The following is a 12,762-nucleotide window of genomic DNA, read 5'->3' on the forward strand; positions in this document are numbered from 1 at the left end:
GGGGTGAGATGGTACCCGCAGCATAATTTCTAATGGCCGTTTTCGCATCAGAAAATATGATTGAGGGCGGTGGCCGACTTGCAAGGGCTACTGCGATTGCCGCCTCTTCCGCCGTGACCGGTTCTTCCGTCGTGAGTGGCGGATTGTTCGGGGCATTGATGATTGCTATTGCGAATGCATTGCGGTGTCGGTATTCAGCTGCATCGACATACACTGTGTCCGGACGTACCAGGTACTTTTCTGCAAGCCCTTCGGGCCTCTGCATCCTGCGGCCCTGGTGTGCATCAGGGTGCATATTTCGAGGGAGGGGGCGGATTTTGATGCTAGCGTGAATTTCCAGTGGGATAGAAGACTTGGAGGCTGTGATGATGGGCGCTTTGAGTTGGAGGAGTTGAAGCAGATGCTGTCCGGGAAGTGTTTTGGTTAGTGGATTAAGTTGTCCAATACGGTGCGCTGCTATGAGCTCCTGTTCTATGTTGTAGGCACCGGTGGCCTCAAGCCTGCAGGTTCCGGCTGGGAGTTGTAAGGCAAATTTATAGATTTTCCGTATCAGACTTTATTTTCGCTAGGTCCGCGTCAGTTGGGAGGAGGTACGGGAGGGAGTAAGTAATACGGCTGATGATAAATGCTTGGATTAGTCGATGAGCTTCTTTAACGCCGTTATTTCGGGTAGCAATGCGTTTAATTAACCCGATGGTGTGGCTGATGTGAGAAGAAAGTTGTTTTATAAAGTCCGTAGTATAGTTCTAGAGCGATTTATAGTGAGTCCAAGAATTTTTATTTTTGAGACAATCAGTATGCGGGTTGACTGCATGTAAACATGGATATTACTGCAAAGCAGTACATGTCTAACCCCCCACCCCCCCTTCCCAAGTTTTCATTCCGGCGTCCTCGATTTACTCGGCGCCGCTCCGGGGCTCCTCACCACCGCTGACACGTCTTTCACAACTATGTTTCCCTTAGCCTCCAGCGATGCCCCTTTGGAAAGTTGCGCAGTCGGGAGCTAACGGCGGTAGTGCGGTGATCAGATGATTGCGAAAAATAAACAAACACGGATAGGCGTAAAGAATGCACTAACGATTACTGTACTCCCTAATATGAAATTTGTGCGCAGCACGAGCGGCAGTCTTCTCGGTCGCGGCGCATTTCTGGTGGGTCTCAGGAAGTGTTCTTGTGATCAGCGAACGCACGGGGGCGTGCGCTACTCTGCTGCTGCTGCCACGCAGCGTGCCGCCGCCGGCCAGCATGTTGCAAATCGTGTTTGAACCTCCCGCGCAAATGTCACGTGGTTCGAAATAGGAGCAGCGAGCATGTTGCTGCAAACAGTGTTTGAACCTCCTGCACAAATGTCATATGGTTTGGATTAGCGGAGAATGGAACAGCATCTGGGGAAAGTGTCAGGGTGAGTGCGCTCCTTGGTGGCGAGTCTTAACTTGGCCCCTGCATTTTAGCGAGTCTGGCAACGCATGAGACGTGTGAGGCAAAGGCAGTGAGAGAGATGACGCCGTACCCGCACGTGTCGAACTCCACCGCACCCTTCGCTAGACATTCCTCTCCCTTTTCTTTCTTTCGTCGCTGCTCCGTTCGCTCACTCGGCTACGGCACATAAACAGACATCGCTCCCGCGAAGCCCAGGAAACGGCTGCCAAGGGGCTGCTCCCTAAAACTACCTAAACACTTTTTATCCATTGACTTGTACAGATACTTAGCCGGACCAAAGCGTACGGTCCGAGTAATCCGTAAATTCGAATTATTAAGTTCCAATTGATGAGCTTCACTGTACAACTTTTGCATCACAATTCAAAAGTTGTTGATTGTGCAATACGTAAGAACATTAGTATACAATATTCAAATACGCGTTAACAAGTTTCTGAAAGCTCCCCCAGTTTTTAAATGCAGAGCATTTCAGTAACTCACAATGTCACCCGCGTTGGCGTCCGTAGTCCGCATCGCTCCCCCTACACTATATAAAAAAATAAAACTTGCCGGCGCCAGGTTTCGATCCTACGACTCTGCGGGCGGAACGCAAGGTGCACGGTACTCTACCAACTGAGCCACAAAGCCGACACAGAACGGAAGGTTACAAACGTGCCTTATATCCTTGACTCATTCAACCGTCGGCCAGAGGTGCGCCCTCTCCCCCGCGTCCTCCTCGCCTTCTCTCCGCTCGCAACGCCCTCTCTCGCCGCGTTCGGTTCGGGCGCACAACAGGTGGGGACGTGCGCAACACCCTCTCTCGCCGCGTTAGGTTCGCGCTTAAACCACATATGTCGTTCGCGCGCGCTGCGGTCGCTAACATCTGTGGCGTGATCGTGACGTCAGCATCACGCGTTCGCGTGGTGGCGATTTCGGCGCTATAACACTCTCTCGCGAGGGGCATTGGATTGGATTCGATTGGATTGGATTAAAGTGGATTGTGTTGCGTCATAGCCGCGCCACGTTGCGTCATAGCCGCTCCACGTTGCGTCATAGCCGCGGCAGGGGGTTCACGGCACGTTTCACCATCGACTTCATCGACAATGTCTACGCTGGAAGACAACAATTACAACAACAACCAATACGTAATCCATACGACTTGCAGGCGCGCCCCCCCGCAGAAATGCTCTGCATTTGATCGTGCCCCTCGCGAGGGGGATGTTTTTTTATGTGGGAATATTTTATTGAAGAAGTAATTTTTGCGCGATGACAAACTGCGAGAGGAGTGAGATTTTCCACAAGTCATGCGCCTTGCAAGTTACGGCTATGCTGGGACCGCGTGGAAGGGTCGAGTGCTCATGCACAGCACCAGGTGCTTGTCGGGTCTGGCGAAACCCCGTCTTTGTACTGGTCCTCGCCCAGCCCCGACTTCTGCAAAGTACACTTCCCAGGCATGACGAAACAAGCAATGAGCGAGCGACCACAGGCTACCAATGAGGATGCAAAACGGCAAACAAGTCGGATTCCATTGGAGTGTATCACGATCCACGTGTGGGAACGCGACATCAGCGCGTACCTGCTTTGCCGCGTTGCTTCCCCCTTGCGGGAACTTGCTTGGCGAGACGGCAGCGAGGGAGACTTGCCTCCCCGCCGAAGGAGTGTCTTGTGGCAACGCTTGTGGCTGGCGAGAGCGCGCGGGATTCGAGCGGTGGGGGGCTGGTGTTCGGGAAGCGAGGTGACAGGACGCGTCTGGCGATCACCTTCCTTCGAAGATCGGGCAAGAATGCCACAATGGCCGCCATCGGTATAGTGCCTAGAATATACAACTATACCATCGGCGTCCAGAGAGGCAAACGCGAGCGCACTGAGGCGCCCCGGAGATGTCGCGGTGAATAGATCCTCGCTGCCAACCAGCTAGCCTGCATGCTCTTTGGGTGTTTATTATTCACCAATATATGTAAATTAGCGAAAACACTTCTTGTGTTTCGTCTAGCCACAGCCCGCCGCCGAACCGCGTGCAGCTGCGGGGTGGGAGATAGCTTGCTAGCTGGCGAAACGAGAAGACAACTGCTGATAGTGCATCTCGTCGCCTGTTTTGGTATCACATGGGAAAGTACCTACCTACTTTACCACTCTATATCCCACACGCACACTGATTGTATTGAAAACGGAAAACGAAAAAAAAAAATGGTTCCGGCAAAAATGGTCCCGGAAAAAAAAAGGTCCCAGTGACGGGTGTAGGCCCGTTCGTCACATGGCGTTTCGTCATAGGCTGTTTGGTCATATAGGTTCTTTCGTCAGAGGACCGTTTGTCACTTAGAAAAGTTAGTCGCAGGAACGGTAAAAAAATTACGGGTGTGTTTTAGACGTAAGTGGTGATAAGGCATCACTCATGTTGCGTAATGGTTGCTGACTTAGAAAGTGCAATTATAACTAATTCGCTCACGTGGTTCTCCCAAACACGTGTCCTCACAATCCTTTTTCAGCAGCATGTGGAGTTAAGTTTCGTAGTGTACGTTTCCCTACCCATGTGACACATTTCTTTTGGAAGTAGTAAGATAAGAGAGAGACAGGGTGTTAAACCAAAAAATTAATTTCAACCACCACTCAAGAAAAAATTCCGCCGCCCTTTTTCGCGCGGACCTGCCCGGATTGAGGCCCGGACCAGCGGCGCCGCAGCGCGGTGGACTGGTGGGTAGTCCGCGTCGCCTTGCGCCCTCCACGCTGTCGTTTGCTATCGTTTGTCGTAGGTGTGGATGCATCGCCGAGATTGACCGTTGAGTGACGAACTCTCGTCCCAACTCCGTCCGCCTCCGGCGCCCTCCTTGTCCGCCCTGTGAATCCCGCTTGATTCACGTGCACCATGGACGAGGAGGCGCGCGGAGGCGGACGAGTATGTGACGCCAACACAGCGTCACCGGATGGTCCGGCTTGCCGGCGCATCCACACGTGCGGAGCATGCGGAGTGACTAGCAGACGACAGCGCGGAGGAAGAGAGGTGGCACTCGAGAGGCACCCGCCAAGGCGCCTTCTCCGGCGCCCTCAGGCTCACTTGTCACTTCGACACGTGTAGACCACGCAGCGTCGAAAAAACATCCCCCTCGCGAGGGGCGCGATCAAATGCAGAGCATTTCTGCGGGGGGGCGCGCCTGCAAGTCGTATGAATTACGTTTTGGTTGTTGTTGTAATTGTTGTCTTCCAGCGTAGACATTGTCGATGAAGTCGATGGTGAAACGTGCCGTGAACCCCCTGCCGCGGCTATGACGCAACGTGGCGCGGCTATGACGCAACACAATCCACTTTAATCCAATCCAATCGAATCCAATCCAATGCCCCTCGCGAGAGAGTGTTATAGCGCCGAAATCGCCACCACGCGAACGCGTGATGCTGACGTCACGATCACGCCACAGATGTTAGCGACCGCAGCGCGCGCGAACGACATATGTGGTTTAAGCGCGAACCGACCGCGGCGAGAGAGCGCGATGCGAGCGCCCCACCTGTTCTTGCGCGCGAACCTAACGCGGCGAGAGAGGGTGAAAAAAAAAAGCCACCAGGGGGCCGAACGAGCAACACCGGTTCCACATGGGCTCCGAATTTTGGGTCCTGTCAGCGGAATTTCGGACCGAAGAGACCTGGAAATGACTCACCGAGGTGAGTGAAGGTGCCTGGCACCCAACCGCTACGTTTTTGTGAAGGACCCGCTCGTGTTTTCCTCATCTCTGATCGTGAACTGCACTTTGGCGAGCTAAGCCTAACGTCGCCTACCGCGATAGGGCTGCTCAGCTGCCGCCGGGCAGGCCTAGCGCCACCGGTCTGGTTTCCTACCGCCGCCACGCCGGCGCTCGGTGCCAGGAAAGACGGAGTATACCGTGGAAGGGGAAGATATTTCTCCGGAGGAATATAATGACCAGAAGCTGTGGTCTCGCGCCGTCAAGGCTCACGACCATTTGTTCGCGAAGAAGAAATCGGTGGACACCACCGCATCACCACCCGGCGGAACCGAGAACGGCCAGGGCAAAAATGCCAAGAAAGAAACCCAAAAAAGAGTCAACTACCCAATCAAGAGAAGACAACCATTACCGCGCCTTCCGATGTCCGATTGTAAGATAATTTACAGACCGGGAGGAGGCCTGGACTTGCGACCTGTGAACGGCGGAATGCTCTTGCAGACGGTCTGCCGGTGTGCCGATGTGGATTTCGCCATTGCTCGCACACAGGACAAGTTGCGTATCAACCCCTTTAACAACTCTTTCACCATCAGCACTCCGTCCGAAGAACGGATGAAGCGCTATGTCAAACTCCAAGAGCTGCAAATCAAGGACCAGCAACACCCACTCCGGGCATACGTGGCAGCCCCTGACGACGCAATCAAGGGCATCATCTACAATGCGGTCTACGACCAAACCCAAGATGAAATCTTCGAAGACATCATAAACCTGAACAAGAGCAGGAACTACACGATTGCCGATGCCAGGCAACTAGGCAAAACCAAGTCGCTCCTGATAACTTTCATCGGAACGAAGGAGGTACCCAGAGAAATCATCTTCTTCGGTTCGATCTACACCTGCTACCCCTTCAAGGCGAAAGTGGAGACCTGTTTCAACTGCCGACGAGCAGGACACAGGGCGGACGTGTGCCCAAAGGAGAAGACAGGCTTGTGCCGCAGGTGTGGAGGGCAGCACCCCGTCAAAGAACAACCGGACTGTACACCCAAATGCATCCTGTGCAATGGGGATCATTTCACTGGCACCAGGAAATGCAAGCATCGTTTCGAGAGACCCGGAAATTTCCAGCGAAGGACGTCTACCAGCACCGAGAACCCGTGGCAACGCGGACAGCAGCAGCAAGGACAGGCAAGCAGAGAGCATCGTCAGTCCAGAAGTCAATTCAGGTCTAACTCCAGATCAGGAAGAAGGCACAGCAGAAGCCGCTCCAACTCCTTCCCACCCCTCCGGAGGTCCGAGAGCAAGGAACGTCCAAACCAGGTGAGCTGGAAGCCGCAGGACTCCCAGTTAGAGAGAGAAAACGCGGAGCTCAGGGCACAAATAAGACGGCAGGAGAAGGAAATGAAAGAAATTAAAGAAATGTTACAAAATTTACTATCCGTAAAGGACAGGTCGCCTCCCCCTGCAATCCAAACCTCGCCTACACCAAGGCAAAATATTTCGCTACCCCCTTCCGCGACATCCTCGCGAGCCCCGTCACCGCAGCGCGGTACTCCAATCAAAAGGAAAACAACTGAGGTAACGGAGGCAGATGAAACCCCCACGTTGAAGGATTTATTTACTTTTATGCAAAAGCTTCAGGAGAGACTGCTAATTAACATTGACAGGAACAGAGCCGAAACCCAGAAGTGGATGAGTGCGTTGTCCACACGCATAGAGGCTATTGAGGCCAGGCAAAGCCAGATGGAAGCTAGACAAAGCCAGACGGAGGCTAGCATGGCGTCCAAGCCGAATGCAAAACTCGCCGAGACCCTCGCAGTTCCCGTCAACCCCGCCGCCACAAATACTCAAATGCAGACAGTAATTCATCATGGAGGGGGACCATAAAGAAGTAAAAATATGGCAGTGGAACTGCAGAGGTTTCCGCCATAAGCGGGAGAACCTGCAGCTCCACATTCAAAATTTGGACAACTCCGAAGCCCCAGACATTATTGCTCTACAAGAAAATCTAGCCAGAGTTAAACTTAGAAACTATAAAGCTCATGAAATACCCGGAACGCAAAACCCACGCGTAGCCGTCTTGGTTCACAGGAATCTCACAGCTATTGAGCACAAGATTGATATAGTAGGCGTAGACTGCCTCCTCGTCGAGATAATACCACAAACGAGAGGGTGCTGTAGTTTATTCCTGCTTAATGTATATAGCTCCCCAAAAGAGCCCCACCCCCCAATCCTCGAGGCCATAAGCAGGACTCTCCGACTCTGCGGAACCAAACCTCTAGTAGTAGTGGGAGATTTCAACGCGTGCAACACGAGTTGGGGATACCGAAAGAACAACAAAAAGGGAACCGCATTGTGGAACTATATCCAAGATGAGGGTCTCTCCCTGCTTAATGACATGCTGCAACCCACCCGGATAGGAAACAGTGTTCAGGCGGACACTAGCCCGGATCTCACTTTATGTAAAAATATTGGACATGGAAAATGGAAAAACACAGCGCAAAGCCTCGGTAGTGACCACTATATAATTGAAACTGTTGTTCCTGTTTCTTCCCTTAAGAGAAAGGGAAGAAAAAAAATTCCGATAACAGATTGGGACAAATTTAGGACACTACGCTCACAAACTGCCGAGGAAATTGAAAATCTCGACGACTGGATTAACCAGCTAGAGGACGATGTTGAAGCAGCAACCGACTCAGTCCCGGTTACAACAGAGATGCAGTCCGTTGATAGCAGACTATTACATATGTGGCAGGCCCACGAGAGTCTCCAAAAAAGATGGCTCAAACAAAAACACAATAAGAAACTCAAAATCAAAATCGCGCGTCTGGTAAAAGACATGGAAGAATATGCAAAAAAACTAGTACAGCAGCAATGGGGGCAAACCTGTGATCAGATGAGCGGCAACCTACATCTTAAAGACACATGGCACCTGCTTAGGTTCCTACTAGACCCGGAAAACTGTAAGTCGGCACACAGTAAGAACATCGAGCGAATCATCCATGGTCATCCGTTGGGAAATAAGGAACTCCTAAAGGCGCTCAAAGACATATACTTAAACACATCTAGTCCTATAGAACTTCCAGGGTACGCGGGTTCCTCAAATCCAGAGATGGATGAGGAGATCTCGACAGCGGAAGTTAGGGCGGCAATGCACAAACTCCGCACCTCCTCTGCCCCTGGGGCAGACAGAGTTACAAATAAAGCTCTAAAAAACCTAGACGATAGCTCAATTACGGCAATCACTAAGCTTTTCAATCACTGCTGGAAAAAAGGAGAACTCCCGCCTGCTTGGAGACATGCCAAAGTCACCTTTATTCCTAAGCCACGTAAAAGCCTGGACATTCAAAATTTAAGACCTATCTCCCTCACGTCTTGTTTAGGGAAGCTTTTTGAGCATGTTATCCTTAACAGGATTCAAACACACATGGAGAAACACCATCTCTTCCCAGACACTATGATAGGTTTCAGACCACACCTATCAACACAAGATATCATGCTCAGAATATCGGAAGAGGTGGTTAATCCATTACATAATAAACACACCCGTGCAATCCTCGCTTTGGATTTAACCAAAGCATTTGATAATATCGAGCATGAGGCGATTACGGCAGCATTGTCAGCCCTACAGGTCGGTGAGCGAACCCATAGCTACATCAAGGCTTTCCTGTCCAACAGGACAGCTGAGATTCATTTCGGGCAGCTCAAGTCCGACCCTTTCACCCTAGGCAGCAAAGGGACACCGCAGGGCTCAGTGCTCTCCCCCTTGCTATTCAACATCACACTCATACCCATGACCAAGCTGCTAGCGGCAGTACCTAATTTGTCCCACTCCCTGTACGCTGATGATATTACGTTGTGGACAACGAAGGGCAGCGACGGAGAAATAGAGTACACGTTGGAAACCGGAGCGGACATAGTCTCGGAACAGGCTAGGGCTATAGGCTTGTCTTGCTCTCCTAAAAAGTCCGAGCTCCTGCAGTGCGTTACGCGCCTGGAAGAAAAGCCAAGGATACACCAGTCCCAATAGAAATCCGCATGAATAACGCACTAGTACCCGAAGTCCAAACGATCAGAATACTAGGGATGTACTTACAAAGCAATGGCAAGAACACCACCACGCTCAGTAAACTGACAGCTTGTGTGCATCAGACGAACCGTCTAATTCGCCGCATAGCGAACAAACATACGGGGATGAAAGAAATAGACCTCACGAGGCTAGTTCAAGCCTTTGTTCTGAGTCGCTTTGTCTACTCCCTTCCATACCTCAGTTTACACAAGGCGGAGAAGGAGAAAGTAAACTGCTTGATTAGGCAATCGTACAAAGCAGCTTTGCACTTACCGAGGTGTACTCCGACTGATAAACTCTTGAAAATGGGCCTACACAACACCCTCGAAGAATTAATAGAGGCCCATAGAATCGCTCAATATGAAAGATTATCGAAGACCCCGACAGGACAGCACATCTTAAAGGATCTAAGTATATCTTACGAAGGAACACACACAAGGGAGAACCCGGTCCCTCGAGATATATTTAAGCACCTCACTATTAACTCTATTCCTAAAAATATGCACCCTATTCATCACAAGGAAAGAAGAAACGCTAGAGCCAAAGCAATCGAAAAACTGTTTAAACACCACGAGGAGGTAGTCTACGTGGATGCAGCCGAATACAAAGTGCAGGATGCCTTTGCAGTTGCAGCCATCGACAACAAACACAAGCACATCACCGCAGCCACTGTTTATGGCAGGCGGCCGGAAGAAGCGGAAGAGGCTGCAATTTCTGATGCAATTATTAGTACCAAAGCAAAATTTATCTTCAGCGACTCCAAAACGGCTGTGCGTAATTTTGCGAAAAACAAAATTCACGAAGCGGCATCTCAAATTCTATTACGAAATCATTTCGAACCTCGCCAGATCCAGATTATCTGGATTCCTGCGCACTCGTCCCATCCAGGGAACGAAGCGGCCCACAGTTTTGCCTGCGAACTCGTCAACCAGGCGGTGGACCAATCGTGCCTGCGAGGGTCTAAGGAGCGTATGGTTACTTTTCAAGAAATTACATCTCACTTCAGAAATGAAAGACTGGTTTACCCTGCGCCTCATTATTCCCTAACGAAAATTCAGCAAACGACATGGAGGCAACTCCAATCTCATACCTTTCTAAACCCTTATAAATTGTCCCTAATGTACCCAGGTCTGTACACCCCAAAGTGCAGAATATGTGAGGCCGAAAAAGCCGACCTAGCCCACATCTTATATGAATGCCCTGAGCTCCAACCTAAAGCCGAATGGCATCTCTCTAACCAAATAGAGTGGGAGACTGCGGTGACCAGCTCCAAGCCTGAGACCCAAATTCAGGCCGTGGACTGGGCTTTAGAAGTCGCCACGAAGCAAGGTCTTCTGGCCACTTCACGGTGTCAAGAAGAAGCCCATCATTAATCAAAGTCAATGATTATTGACTAAATAAAGTTGTTCCTCCTCCTCCTCCTTGCGCACGTCCCCACCTGTTGTGCGCCCGAACCGAACGCGGCGAGAGAGGGCGTTGCGAGCGGAGAGAAGGCGAGGAGGACGCGGGGGAGAGGGCGCACCTCTGGCCGACCGTTGAATGAGTCAATGATATAAGGCACGTTCGTAACCTTCCGCTCTGTGTCGACTTTGTGGCTCAGTTGGTAGAGTACCGTGCACCTTGCGTTCCGCCCGCAGAGTCGTAGGATCGAAACCTGGCGCCGGCAAGTATTGTTTTGTTATGTAGTGTAGGGGGAGCGATGCGGACGCGGACTACGGACGCCAACGCGGGTGACATCGTGAGTTACTGAAATGCTCTGCATTTAAAAGCGATACATTCGGCCTGAGCTCACACAACCTGTCTAGTGCAACACAATAAGCCACCCGAAAAGCCGCTGAGGACACAATGACCAAAATCGTTGGCGCCTGTCGCCCCCATCGAGGAACAAGCTTACAGGCTACACTCATCCGCGCGTCGCGGTCACACCGAAGGAATCACTCCAGGAATCCAGGAATCACCCTTTGCTTTCGGTCGCCCCGTTGGCAAGTAGCGCACATCACGGAAACCGCAGACATTCCTCCCTTTCTTCAATTGTAAGAGGTGAAATTTTGAATAGGCTGGTTTGTGGAGAGCAGCGATAGCCGCATTCAAGTTTCGATGTCCAGTTTACACTTTGGAGAAGCACAAGTGACCCCCCCCCCCTCTACCAATTGGGGGCTGGTACCCAGCGGTGTTCAGCTCTCCCCCACACCTTTAGCGATGCCCATGTTGATAGTATCGTTGATTAGCTTATAAGTGGAACCGACACCGAATGCAACAAATACGAGTCTGATACAGCAAATAATGAAAAAGGAATGCACACACGCTTAAGCTAGCTTGTTTCCTTTCCTTTTCGCGGCAGTTTTGCTGTAAGGGGGGGAGATAGGAATTGACTACAAGCAGCAGCGTTGGGTGAAGTGGAATCAAAGCGCTTCGGTTACACTTGAATTAATCAGGGTTCTTCGCATGAATGTTAAAATACAAAGAAGGTGGAACGGGAGCAAATTAACAATGTTAATTTTTCACACCTACTATCGAAATTGGGTTTTACGCGCTGACGCCCCGCCTCGGTTTAGCATTAGTTTCCGAGCAGTGCGGCCCAAACCCAACTCTCGAACGTAGTTATATCATCCGACGAAATTAACATTAAAACTAATAGCGCTAAAACAATGTCTCGGCCGCGCCTAGACATCCTGCACCGAAATGTAAATAAATTTAAAATATACAATTGTTAACGCCAAAGCATGAATGAACAAATTTGCATTCAAGAGCAACTAACAGCAACAAAGAGTGTAAGAAAAAAATTCAAGGGAAAAAACGTAAAAAATTGAGGGGTGCTTACAACTCCGAGGATGTGAAAGTACGGTACGGTACAACTTTATTGATAGGGCCTGCCTTGAACTTTCGTACGAACTTTACGGCCGTCCCCGACCACACTTGGCTAATGATGCTCGTTCCTTTCCCTACACATCACCAGGAGCACCGTTTCCTGTCGGTACCTTCACCTGTCAAGGTTGTGTGGCAGCGGTTTACTTTCCTCACAACGTGCGAGTTTAAAACAGAGATGTGCTGAGATTTCTGCATGCCATACGTGGTTGAGACGTCATCAATGGGAAACATCTGTCGATTAAGCTTACGCAATGGCAAATAGAAAATATAGGAGAGGCCATGAAAGAAACACAACCTGAATTTTGGTAAAACAAACGTTCTTGGTTCGATTAACCGGCTTTAGTTAAAACAAGACTACTTTTTTCTGCCTTGGCTTCGGGACCGATTTTTCAGGGACCATTTTTACCTACACCCATTGAAACTATCTGCTCCCAATGCTGCCTTGTGCTTAGCAAAAATCCACTGAAGATGCAATTTTGCGCAGTACACGAAAACTTCATCATTACAATCTTTCTTACATTAGTCAAAACCAAAAATGTACAACAAAAGCTTTAAATTTTTGGGAAATGACAGAGCCACTAATTATCCCAGTGAAAATTAAGGGGTTTCAGGCAACAAGTTTGCGGGAAAAGCAGCAGTGTCGTGGGGTGCAAAGGAATGGTCAATTCCACCCACCAATATTTTGTGCAGTGCACATCGACGGATGTAACTTCTCTTACAGCATGCCAAAAGGGGGGAGATGAC

Source organism: Haemaphysalis longicornis, unplaced genomic scaffold (assembly GCF_048455015.1).
Source record: "Haemaphysalis longicornis isolate Haplotype H1 unplaced genomic scaffold, Haemaphysalis longicornis Haplotype H1 scaffold_1, whole genome shotgun sequence".
Lineage (NCBI taxonomy): Eukaryota > Metazoa > Arthropoda > Arachnida > Ixodida > Ixodidae > Haemaphysalis > Haemaphysalis longicornis.